Here is a 14,135-nt window from a genome sequence, read left to right as displayed (position 1 = left end):
TATCAGAATCAACCACTCCGAAACCACAAATTTACCCTCCCTGCACTGGCTACCATCCATCCTTCCCCAGCAGCAGTGAGGACTGGAGCTCCAGCTCCTGGCTCAGCTTGCTGGTGCCAGGTTGGAACATAAAGACCTAGTCCTCCAACCTCCAGAGATATGTAATCTTCAGATCACTGGGCCCAGGCTCTGAAAGTTGCAATTGTTCCAAAGTCCCTCAGGCAAAAGCGACAAAGGACTCTTAAAGACAGTAAGCTTCTTCAATACTACAGAAAACAGGTAAAGGGATGCATTAACTGGGCAAATGCTGAATCAAAAAGAGCTTCAAAAACCACAAAGAGGGAAGCGGACTTGGCCTAATGGATAGGGTGTCTGCCTACCACATGGGAGATCTGCAGTTCAAACCCCGGGCCTCCTTGACCCATGTGGAGCTGGCCCATGTGCAGTGCTGAGGCGCGCAAGGAGTGCCCTGCCACTCAGGGGTGTCCCCGCATAGGGGAGCTCCACGCGCAAGGAGTGCACCCATAAGGAGAGCTGACCAGCGCAAAAGAAAGTACAGCCTGCCCAAGAATGGCGCCGCACACACAGAGAGCTGACATAGCAAGACGATGCAACAAAAAGAAACACAGATTCCCAGTGCCGCTGATAAGGATAGAAGTGGTCACAGAAGAACACACAGCAAATGTACACAGAGAACAGACAACTGGGGGGTGGGGGTGGAGGGAAGGGGAGAGATAAAAAATAAATCTTTAAAAAAAAAAAAACCCACAAAGAAGCTCCTGGCACCCTTACTGGTCCCTCCTCCAATCCCTCCATACCAAAGCGGGGACCAGCTTATTGCTCCCATTGTGGGTACCTGGCACTGTTCCAAAGGGAGCAGAGTGGCCTCTGTGTAGTAGGAGCACATATGCCAGTACCTATCTATTCAGTAGAAGTCCCAGGGATTGAGCCAGGGAAGATGTCTCCAGGCTCGCCTTCCCAGAGTTTGTACTGAGGGCAGAAAAGCCCCTTGCAGCCAGTTGGAACAATGTGAGAAACAAACAATTAAGTTGAAATGACCTTGGGCAAAGGACTACAAGTATTAAGTCTCTTGAAAGAACACCCAGACGGGGGAGGAGTTCTCTTCCAAAGCTAGTAGAGGGGACATTCACTCAATTCTTGTGGACTTTAAACAGAATTCCTGGGAGCTCTAGTGAGCATAGACCCAGGAGAAGAAGCAGGCTGACTCTAGCTCCACACAGGCTCAGATAAAACAGAGAGGACCCTACACTACCCAATTATCTTGAGCTGATCTGCTTGATATGAGGGTTATGATCTGAAGGTAGTATCAAAGGAAATATGATTGTTAGAGATTTAGGATGTCAAATTTTTATGATTTGGTAACCACAAAGAAAATACATGAAAAATATATTTAAAAAGACATAAGGGTCTGAAAATGGTACAATACAAAAAGCTAAATAAATATGAAAGTAGGCATTAATAGAAGACTTGAGGGTCAAAAAAATGTATAAGACTTACAAACACAAAACAGTAAAATGGCAAATGAAAGTCGTGCATTATCAGTAGTTACCTTAAATGTAAATGGATTAAATTCCCCAGTCAAAAGCAGAGATTGGGAAAATGGATTAAAAAGCATGACCCACTAAATGCTGTTTACAAGGGACACACCTTAAATTCAAAGAAATAAGTAGGCTGAAAGTGAAAGGATGGGAAAAAATATACCATGCAAGTAGTAACTAAAAGCGAACTGGGGTAGCAATACTAATATGAGATGAATAGATGTTAAGACAAAAACTGTCATTAGGGACAAGGAGGGTCACTATATTCTGATAGAAAGGTAAATGCAACAATAAGACATAACAATTATAAATTATATATGCACTTAACAGCAGAGCTCCAAATATATGAAGCAAATATTGACAGATTTGAAGGAAGAATTACACAGTTCTACATTAAGAATAGAAGATTTCATCATACCACTTTCATTAGTTCATAGAAAATCTAAACAAAAGATCAGTAAGGAAATGGAAGACTTGAACGATACTCTAAACCAACTAGACCAAGCAGAACTATATTGAACATTTCACCCAACTAGCAGCAGATCCTCTAGTGTACATGGATCATTCTCTAGAATAAATTGTAGGGGAGGTCACAAAACAAGTCTCAATAAATTCAAGAGTACTGAAATCATACAATGCTTTCTTCTCCACCCACAATGGAATGAAGCTAGAAATCAGTAACAGTGGGAAAAATGGAAAATTCAAAAATATGTGGAACTTAAGCAATGTATTCTTAAATAACCTATGGGTCAAAGAAGAACTCACAAGGGAAGTTTGGAAATATCTTGAGGCAAGTGAAAAATGAAAATAAAACATATGAAAACTTATGGGCTGCAACAAAGACAGAGCTGAGAGGGATATTTATAGCTCTAAGTGTTTACATTAAAAAAGAAGAAATATCTCAAATAAGAGGTCTTATCTCAAAACTAGAAGTTCTAGAAAAGAAAAGAAAAACCTAACCCAAAGCACACAGAAAGGAAATAACAAAGATTACAGCAGAGATGAATGTGATACACAAATTTAAAAATTTTAAAAATTTAAAAACAGAGAAAGTCAACAAAACCAAAAATTGGTTCTCTGAAATGATCAATAAGATCAGCAAACCTTTAACTACAGTGTCAAAGGAAAAAGGAGAAAGGACAAAAATAATCAAAATCAGAAATGACCCCATAGAAATAAAAAGGAGTATAAGAGGGAGCAGATATATATGATCCTTATTATTTTTTAAAGTAACATTTTGTATGATTTATGTATCTTTAAAAAATAAAAATCTATTAGGAAAAAAAAGAGGGAGCGGATGTGGCAGTTGGGCACCCACCTCCCACATGGGAGGTCCCAGGTTTGGTTCCTGGTGCCTCCTACAGAAGACGAGCAGGCGCCACAATGAGAAGACACTGCAACCACCTCAAGGTGCAGACACAGCAACCACTACAACCAGCAGACACCACAGCCAACAGACAACAAAGCTAGCAGAGACCAGATGTGGTATTTGGGCACTTGCCTCCCATGTGGGAGGTACATGGTTTGGTTCCCAGTGCCTCCTAGAGAAGACAGCAGACACAACAAGCAGACAGATGAGAGATCCATCTCCGGAGAGAGGGAGTAAGTTAAAAATAAATATAGTAAGTATAGGAGGATAAAATGAACAACTGTACACCAACAAACTGGATAACCAAGATGAAATGGACAAATTCCTACAAACACACCAAACTACTTACACTGACTTAAGAATATTTTGTGTATCAAAGAAAATTATCAAGAAAGTGAAAAGACAATCTATAAAACAGGAGAAAATAGTTGGAATTCATATACCTGATAAGGATTTAAAACCCAGAATATACAAAGAACTACAACAAATATACAACTCAACAACAAAAAGACAAAATGTCTTTTTTCCTACCTGCTAAAACAAATAACATACAATGAATTGGCTTGACAACAGGAATGTATTGGTTCATGGTTTCAGAGGCTAGAAGACCTGTTTTCTTCTGGGGTTGGTACCTTCTGGCTGACTGGCAATATTTGGAGGTCCTTGGCTTTTCTATTACATGGTAACACATATGATGTTTTCTCTAGGCTCTGTTGACTTTCTGTGGCTTCTCCTTCCATTCCAATTACTTTGTTTTTAAGGACTTTACACATATGGGATTAAGGAAGGCCCACCTTCATTCTGTTTGGGCATACCTTAACAACATAACATCTTTAAAGGTCCTATTTACAAATGGGTTCACATATACAGGACCAGGGGTTAGGAGCTGAACATGCCTTTTTGTAGGAGACAGGATTCAATCCCTCTACAACAAACAACCAAATATTAAAAATGGGCAAAGGAAAAGAACAGACATTTCTCCAAAGCAGATGCACAAATAGTGCATTAAGATATACTTAACATCATTAGTCATTAATAAAATGCAAATCAAAACTATAGTGAGATACTGCTTCACACCTAGTAGAATGGTATTCAAAATAAAAAAATTAAATAAATTAAATAAACAGAAAATAACTAGTGCTGAAGAGGATGCAGAGAAATAGGAACCCTTGTAAATTGTTGGTGGGATGGTAAAATGGTATAGCCACAGTGGAAAAGAGGTGGCAGTTCCTCAGTGGTTAAACAGAACTACCAAATGTCTTGGCAATTCCATTTCTAAGTAGATACCCAGAAAATTGAAAGCAGGGACCCAAATAGATACTTGTATACCAAAGTTCATAGTAGCATTATTCACAGTAGCCAAAAGATGGAAGCAACCCAATATCCATCAACAGATGAATGGATAAACAAAATGTGGTATATAAACAATGGATATTATTCATTTGTAAAAAAAGAAAGATGTTCTGATGCACTCGACTGCATGGATGAATCTTGAATATGTAACACTGAATGAAGTAAGTCACACATGAAAGGAGAGACATAGGATTCCACTTACGTGAAATAATGAGAATATACAAATTCATAGAAAAAGAAAGTAGAGTACAGGTTACCAGAGGCATGGGGAAAGGGAGGAATGGGGAATCCATGCAGAAAGCATGCAAGGTTTCTATTTGGAGTGATGGAAAGTTTTGGTAATGGATGGTGGATATGGTAGCATAACATTGTCAATGTGATTAATACCACTGAATTACATGCTTGGGAATTGCTGAGAGGAGAAATTTTATATTCACATCTTACCACAATTTTAAAAAACAGAAAAAAATTATAAGGTGATATAATTGGGCTTCATAGAATTAACATTATAACAAGGATAGTTATACAACAGTGGGATGGACTGGTCCATAACATAGTGGCTATTTGCAGTGGTAATTCCCAGGTTGTATTTCATTTATTTAATATTTCATTATTAAGCAAATTACTGAATAGCTATGGTTATTTCAAGGCATGGGAGTCCATGAATTATCTTTCTCATGCATAAACAAATACATGTTTTTTTCTTCCTGGTTTTCTTCCATATATCAAACACCTACTAAAGTAAATTTCTCTTTTCATTTCTTCTACTTTTCCTCCTTCAACTGTGAATCAGAAAAAGGTTCTAAGTAACCTCAGAGTATAAAGCAATGTCTATTAATGTATGTTCATGGCTCTCCCACAGGAGAAATCCCTGGTGCTTGATGAAAATGCAGGTTCTCAACCCACTATGAACCTACTGACTCAGCAACTGGGGGTAGAACTGGGAGTAAAAGAGTAACTTCCATGGAAAGATTGACGGACAAGTGCAATCTGCTGGCAGGCTGGGAAACTGCAAGGAGAAAATCTGCTTTTAGGTGTCTCTTGCTCTTGATCTGGTGTGCAAACCATTAGTGAGGCACTGGCCCTATTTTGATAATTTAAGCTGAGCAGTTAAAGACTTCGAATAAGTTGAACCAAAATTCAAAGAAGTGTCATGAAAAAAGCTACAGAGGTAAGAGAGAGAAATGGACTGTCAGAGTAAATTCACCAACATATTCAGATACCTAGACATCAGCAAAAAATTGTAAGTCATACTAAGAAACAAGAAGACATAGTCCAGCCAAATGAACAAACCAAAATTCCAGAAGAACAACAGGATTTAACATAACTTATCAATGATAATCATACAAATCTCTTAAATAAATTGAAGGAAAATATAACTAAAGAGATAAAGGAGAGAAGCAGACTTGAACCAATGGATAGGGCATCTGTCTACCACATGGGAGGTCCGTGGTTCAAACCCCAGGCCTCCTTGACCTGTGTAGAGCTGGCCCATGAGCAATGCTGATGCAGACAAAGAGTGCTGTGCCACGCAGGGGTGCCCCTAGCGTAGGGGAGCCCCACGCGCAAGGAATGCGCCCCATAAGGAGAGCTGCCCAGCGCGAAAGAAAGTACAGCCTGCCCAAGAATGGCGCCGCTGACACGGAGAGCTGACACAGCAAGAGGACGCAACAAAAAGAAACACAGATTCCCGCGCTGCTGACAACAACAGAGATCAGGAACAAGAAAAGGATGCCCACTGTTACCGCTTGTAGCAGTTTGATATGGTTATGAATTCCAAAAATAGATACTGGATTATGTTTGTAATCTGATCTGTACCTGGGAGTGATTGAGTTATGATTAGGGCTTTGAATGGGCCATGTCATTAGGGTGTCGAGTTCCAGCCCCTTGGTGGGTGGGGACTCACAGATAAAAAGCATGGCAAAGGACAGAGTTGAGGCTTCTTAACATTGGAGTTTTGATGTTGGAGTTTGATGGTGAGGTCTTAAGCTGGATCCCCAAGGAAAGACACAGAGCCATTTGCCTGATAGTCTACAGCTGACCTTGTAGAGAAAACAGAGGAGTTGAGCCGAGAAAAACCCAGGAAGCCTGAACCCTTGCAGACATCGGCAGTCATCTTGCTCCGACATGTGAAAACAGACTTTGGTGAGTGAAGTAATTTATGCTTTCTGGCCTGGTATCTGTAAGCTCCTACCCCAAATAAATACCCTTTATAAAAAAAACAATTTCTGGTATTTTGCATCAGCACCCTTTTGGCTGACTAATATACCACTGTTATTCAATATTGTTCTAGGTAGAGCAATTAGGCAAGAAATAAAAGGGACCCAAAAAGGAAAAGAAGTCAAACTGTTACTATTTGCTGATTATATGATCCTATATCTAGAAAATACCAAAAAACCCACTACAAAGCTACCACTAATAGATGACTTTAGCAAAATGGTAGGATACAACATTAATACACAAAAATCAGTACCATTTGTACAGACTATTGATGTGCAATCTAAGGAGGAAGGTAAAAAAAAAATCCCATTGACAAAAGTGAGCAAAGAATTAAATATTTAGGAAAAAACTTAACCAAGGAAATAAAGGACCTGTATTAGAAAACTACAAGATATTGCTAAAAGAAATCAAAGAAGAAAAATAAATGGAAGGACATTCTGTGTTCATGAACTGGAAGACTAACCATAGTAGTTAATTGTACCCAAAGTTATTTACAGATTCAACACAAACCCAATAAAAATTCAACAGCCGTTTTTTTTTCGCAGAAATGGAAAAGCCAATTATCGAAATTATGTGGAAGGGTAAGGGGCCCCGAAACAGCCAAAACTGTCTTTAAAAAGAAGAATAAAGTTGGAGGACATGTACTTCCTGACTTTAAAGAATCTGACTTAGCTACAGTGGTAAAAACAGCCTGGTACTGGCATAAAGATAAGACAGATTTACCAATGTAACCGAATCAAAAGTCAGAAATAGGCCCTCACATTTATGGTCAAGTGATTTTTGACAATGCAGTCAAGACCCACCCAGCTGGGTCAGAACAGTCTATCCCACAAATGGTGCTGGGAGTACTGGATATCCATATCCAAAAGAAAGAAAGAGGACTCCTATCTTTCACCATATACAAAAATTAACTCAAAATGGATGAAGGACCAAAATATAAAAGCAACAACCATAGAACTCCTAGAAGAAAATGTAGGAAAACATTTTCAACATGTTGTAGGCAGTAGTTTCTTAAACTGTACATGCAAAGCAAGAGCAACAAAAAAGGAAATAGAAAAACGGGACCTCCTCAAAATTAAGCTTTTGTTCTTCAAGACTTTGTCAAGAAAGTAAAAAAGCAATGTGATGGTTAGGCTACTGTGTCAACTTGGTCAGGTAATTGTGCCCAGTTGTTTGGTCAAGCAAGCACTGGGCTAACTGTAATACAAGAGCATTTATGGACTTTAGTCACCGTTGGCTTTATTGCAATGGTCAATCATAGATAGTTGGTTATAATTACATCAATCAGGGAGACTGCCATTAGCAATGAGTGATGCTTAACTCAATCAGCTGAATCCCTTAAAAGGGGAAGTCATTTCAGCATTGAGACAGAATTTCCCAGCTCTTCTTTGGACAGCCAACATCTCCCAGAACTTGTCAAGAATCTTCATTGGACTTTCATCAGAGCTCCTGGTTGCAGCCTGACTGCGGAACTTGGACTTGTGCATCCCTTCAGCTGCATGAGAGACTCTGATAAATCTCTTATTATCAACAGCTAGCCCTTGTTGATTCTGTTTCTCTAGGAAACCTGACTAATACAGGCAGCCTGTTCAAAGGGAGAAAATATGTGGAAAACGTGTCTGACAATGGTTTGGGATCCATGTTACATAAACAGATTATATAATGCAATGATAAAAAGACAAACAACATAATTAAAATATGTTCAAAAGACCTGAATAAACATTTCTCCAAAAAGTAAATACATAGGGGCAAAAGGCACATGAAAAATTGTTCAACATCACTAGCTATTAGGGAACTGCAGACCAAAACTACAATGAGATACAGTTTCACAGAATGGCCATCATCAAAAATAAAAACCAGAAAACTAAGTGCTGAAGATTATGAGGAGAAAGAGGACCAAGCTTTCACTGTTAGTAGAAATGTAGATTGGTGCAGCCTCTGTGGAAGTCAGTTTGGCAGTACCTCAACAAGCTGAATAAAGATCTGACATATGATCCAATAATCTCGTTACTAGGAATATATTCAGAAGAACTGAAAGCAAGGATGCGAACTGACATTTACATATGAATGTTCCTTCACAGCTGCATGATTCATAATTGTTAAAATATGGAACCAGCCCAAGTGTCCATCAAACAACGAATAGATAAACAAAATGTGGTATAAACATACAATGGAAAACTACTGAGCTGTAAGAAAGAAAGAAATTGGGATGCATATGACAACATGGACAAACCTTGAACTTATGTTGGTGAAATAAGACACAAAAGGACAAATATTGTATGGTCCCACTAATACGAACTAAATACGATGAGTAAACTCACAGAGGTAAACTCTATAGAGTTTAGGTTACTTGGAGACAGAATGTGAGTTGAGAGTGGGGGCTGATATTCAATGTATGTATAAATTTTCAAAAAGGTTTATTGTTAAAGTGATGTGGGCTACGGGTGGGAGGCTGTTCATCTCTTTGTAGATTACCTGAGCTGTATGTGTCCTGAGCTGTGCATGTGGGACAGTGAGAAGCTACAGCCTTGCCCTTGGTAACCATGGCAACGACTCTAGTCCCTGCAAAACAATTTAGCAATGCAAACTCTATATACATACCAGTCAGTCCAGAGAGGCTCTGATAATAGTGATGCTGAAGCTTAAGTAAACTTAAGCTTGGCCTCGAAGAGGGACTATAACACAGCCTGTGCATGAATTCAAAATTATCTAATTCTGTATCCAAGTGTGCCTAGAAATCCAATTAAGTAATATAGGCCCTTTAGACTTTGAATGTTCAGAAAGGATGTGTATTCAAGGTTGCATCCCGAGGGAATGTGGGTGATATGTTAATTCAAAACCTATCTGGTACTCAAATACTTAAGTAACAAACAAATTTGTTTTCTTTTATAAAAACACCACTTAACTCCCCATCCTTAAATCTTTTCTGTATAAAAGGGAACCCAAAATTCTATTTGGGACTCAGATTTTGGAACGAGAAGCTCAGAGCCCAGCCGGTCAAAAATAAATCTTTTTTTCCTTCCCAAAATTAGTCCTGAGTCCTGGCCTTTCTATAAGCAAATAATTTTTTTTTTTTAATAAGCAAATAATTGAACCTCTCTCGACTTTTACAACAAAAGTTTGCAAATGAATAGACTTAATGATAACACATTATAGTAAGTATAACTGACACTATTGATTTATAAATGAGATTGTGCCTAAAAGGGGTACTCTATGGACATAAATGTGAATTGAAAAGAAACTAGAGAATAATCTAGAGTTTTATAAAATAGTGATTTTGGTGGTGAATGAATATTTTGGTTAAACCATAAATATAACAATTTTCTTCTTTTACAGAGTGTTAAGAATATGGTGAAACATGGGAAAATTACAACTAATGTAACATATGGACAATAGTTAACAGTAGTAATGTAATATATTTGTAGCAATGACAAAGAAGATATCAATTGAAAAGAAACAACTACGGGGGGTATAAGTGAGTATGGGATTCTTCCTTTTGGAGTAATGAAAATGTTCTAAAATTGAGGTGATGAAAGCCACTGAGTGTACACCTTGAAAAGACTGTATGAAACATGGGGCCATATACCACAGGGAATCCAGTGGTAGAAGATGGGCTGTGGTTAACAGGACAAATATGAGAATGTTCTTTTGTAAATTATAACAAATGTATAATACAGGGTGTTAATTATCAGGTGGGTAGGGGGAAAAACACACCAAATATAAGATATACAAAGTAGTTGAGCATCTGATTCCTAAGTATAAGTTCGTGGGTTTGCTCCCTGGTACCTCCTGAAAAAAAAAAAATGTGGGCTATAGTTAGTAGTAATATATTATCTTTCATAGTTTGTAACAAATGTTTCACAACAATGCAAGGTGTTGGTGGTGGAGTGATTTATGAGAGCCCCGTATGAAAATATGCAAGTTTGTTTTTTAAGTTTACCACTTTTATTATACACTTATTGTTTATGTATGTTAGTGTATAAATGATAAACTTTAATCAACTTTTATTAAAATAAATGAAATGCTTAAAAGAAGAAATGGAGACTTCCAGAAAGATCGCAGACTAGAAAGACAAGGGACTCTCTTATCCTCCAAAAAAACAGCTACAGGATAGACTGAAACAGCGTGGAAAAAGACCTTCTAGGGTTTAGGACAGCAGGCAAAGGCTGGACACTGCCCAGAGAAGAAAGGGACAAAAGGGAAGTTGCAACAACAGAACTGTGAGTTGAACCAGTGGCTGCTGCTGCACGGACCATCCCCTACACTAAAGATACTTTAGAGTTCTCAGGCCTCCGGGCCTCCTGCTACAAAGCTCCAGGGATCCACCAACCTAGGAAAGGGGAATGACTCGGCATAAGGCTGACTTGGCTTTAGACTCACAAATTTGATCTGCAGTGTCCCAATAGCTCTTCTAGGCCAGGTGGGGCCACACCACTTGTTTGCCTTGGGAGGCAGCAAGGGGTGAAAGATATATAACCCTCCCAATCTCCTTCTCTACTAACAGGGACTGAGTGTTGAGGACTCAGAGGGGAGTGGAAATATTTCCAACCCAGGAAAAGGGGCTGCAAGAAGGCTGCTGAACTGTCACTGAGAAAGTCTGAATTCTAGCTTCCAGGCAGGAAGCTCTATCATATAGAACCAGTAAGGCTTGCAACAAATACACTCCAACTAGGCATCGAACTGAGAGCTGCCAAAGAGTGCCATCTGCTAGCAGACCAGGAAAGCACACATAAGAAAATTAAAAGTGAGAGAAGCTTTTTCCAGCCTTTATAGCTTCCCTCCCCAAGGCCTTAGGAAGCTGCAACCAATTACTGGGTCCAGAGCCCAGTTTTGAGCAACTAGCAGGGACAATCCTAACAATCCAGACTGAACCAAGAATAAAAAAGCAGCAGTGGTGGGAAGCAGATGTGGCTCAATTGATAAGGCTTCCGCCTACCATAGGGGAGAAACCAGGTTTGATCCCTGGGGCCACCTGGTGAAAAAGAAGAGAAAGTGTTCCTGTGCAGTGAGCCAGTGCCTGCATGGAGAGCCAAGTTCTGGCACAGTGAGCCGAGTGACCATGTGGCGAGCCGAGTGACCATGTGGCGAGCCGAGTGACCATGTGGCGAGCCGAGCGCCCATGTGTCTGTGTGGGTGCCTGTGTGGTAAGCCAAGTGCCCACGCGAGTTCCCCCATGGTGAGCTGAGTGCCTATGCAGTGAGTCAGTGCCCGCATAAGTGACTCATGCAGCAAGATGATGATGCAACAAAAGAGAGATGAAGGAGAGAGTCAAGGTAAAGTGCAGTAGAGACCAGGAACTGAGGTGGCGCAATTGACAGGGAACCTTTCTCCACATCAAAGGTCCCTAGGATCAAAGCCCAGTGAATCCTAGAGGAAAAAGATGGGAAGAGAAGACAAAAAGAAAAACAGATACATAAGATCATATAGTGAATAGACACAGACAGTAAAACAGCAGGGCAAGGGAGGGGGACAGGAAGAAACAACAAAAAAAAGCAGTGGTAACACAGCTTCCCAACACTAAATCTCTACAAAAGGTAAAGAAATTGAGTATCTGAGTAAACTACTCCTTAATCAGATACCAAGACATTAGCAAAAAATTATGAGCCATACTAAGAAAAGGGAAGACATGGCCCAAGAAAAGGAATATATCAAAGCCCCAGAAGAGACAGGGGACTTGAGACAACTAATTAGCAAGATACGCACAAATTTCCAAAATCAAATTAATGAGTTAAAAGACAATATGACTAAAGAGATAAATGACATCAAGAAGACACTCTGAGTGAGTGCAAAGAAAGAATCTGAAATCCTGAACAGAAAAGTAATAGAGCTCATGGGAATGAAAAATACCATGGTTGAGATCAAAAACACATTAGAGGTATATAACAGCAGACTCAAAATGAAAGAAGAAGTAATGCCAAAGACAGAACCACCAAAATTGAAAACATAAAAGAACAGAGAGAGAAAAGAATGAAAGAATGAGCAATGGCTCAGAGAGCTGAATGACAAATGAAAGGCAACAACATATGTGTCATAGGAGTTCCAGAAGAAGAGAAGGGAAAAGGGGCAGAAAGAGTATTTGAGGAAAAACAGCTTAAAATTTCCCAACTCTCATGAAAGAAATGAACTTACATGTCCAAGAAGTGAACCATACCCCAATCAGAATAAATCCAAATACACCACACACTACTCAGAAGGTCAAATGTCAAAGATAAAAGAGAAAATTCTCAGAGCAGCAAGAGAGAAGCAAACCATGACGTACGAGGGACATTTAGTAAGAGCGCAGATTTTCCTTCAGAAACCATGGAGGCAAGAAGACAGTGGTATAATACTATTAGGATACTGAAAGAGAAAAACTGCCAGCCAAGAATTCTTTATTCAGCAAAACTGTCCTTCACATATGAAGGTGAGTATAAAATATTTACAAACAAACAGAAACTAAAAGAGTTTGCAAAGGAGAACCCACCTTTGCAGGAAATATTAAAGGAAGGCTTAAAACTTGAAATAAAGAGATAGGGGAGAGAGGCCTATAGGAGAATAGAGACAAAAGAATAGACAAAGGATAACCAAAAGAGTAAAAAGACAAAATTATGACACAAGAAAACCAAAGAATAAAATGGAGGAAATAAATAATGCATTTACAGTAATATCACTGAATGTGAATGGATTAAATGCCCCAATCAGAAGATACAGGTTGATAGAATGGATAAAAAAACATGGGCCATCCACATGCTGCTTACAAGGAACTCACCTTAGACAGAGGGATACCAAAAAGAGCAGGGGAAGCTATACTAATATTGGACAAAACAGTCTTTAAATGCAAAAAAGTTTTAAGAGATATAGAAGGCCATTATTTATTAACAAAAGGAACAATCCACCAGGAAGATATGACAGTGATAAATATCCACACATCTAACCAGGGTGCCCCAAAATACACGAAACAAACTCTGGCAAAACTGAAGAAATAGACAACTGTACAATAATCATTGGAGACATCAACACCCCACTCACATTATTAGATAGAACAACTAGACAGAAGGTCAACGAGGAAACACAGAACTTTGAACAATATGATAAACAAGTTAGACCTAAAGGATATATACAGAATACTGCATCCAAACTCAGCAGGTTATACATTCTTCTTCAGTTCCCATGGATCTTTCTCCAGGATAGACGACATGTTAGGGCACAATGCAGCTCTCAATAAATATAAAATGACTAAAGTTACACAAAGCACTTTCTCAGATCATAATGGAATTAAACTGGAAATCAATGACAGACAAGAAAAAAGTAAATTCGCCAATGGGTGGAGGCTGAACAACATTCTCCTAAATCATCAGTGACTCAAAGAAGAAATTCAAAGAGAAATTAGTAGATATCTTGAAACAAACGAAAATGAGAATACAACTCATCAAAACTTATGGCATACAGTAAAGGCAGTCTTGAGAGAGAAATTTATAGCCCTAAAAACCTATATTAAAAAGGAAGAAAGAGTTAAACTCTAAAATTTAAGTGAACAACTAGAGAAACTAGAAAAAGAACAGCAAACCAATCCCAAAGTAAGCAGAAGGAAAGAATAAAGATTAGAGCAGAAATAAGTGAAATTTGAGAACAAAAAAAAAAAAATAGAGAAAATC

General features: G+C 38.8%; 1 protein-coding gene across 2 annotated transcripts in view; it reads right to left on the bottom strand.

Moving 5' to 3' along the window:
- Positions 1-14,135, bottom strand: part of SCAMP1 (secretory carrier membrane protein 1) — a 128,692-nt gene that overhangs the window by 45,374 nt on the left and 69,183 nt on the right. The window lies entirely within an intron of this gene.

The sequence above is a fragment of the Dasypus novemcinctus genome, chromosome 2, assembly GCF_030445035.2.
Source record: "Dasypus novemcinctus isolate mDasNov1 chromosome 2, mDasNov1.1.hap2, whole genome shotgun sequence".
Classification (NCBI taxonomy): Eukaryota; Metazoa; Chordata; class Mammalia; order Cingulata; family Dasypodidae; genus Dasypus; species Dasypus novemcinctus.
This window is presented reverse-complemented; position numbering and strand designations above follow the sequence as displayed.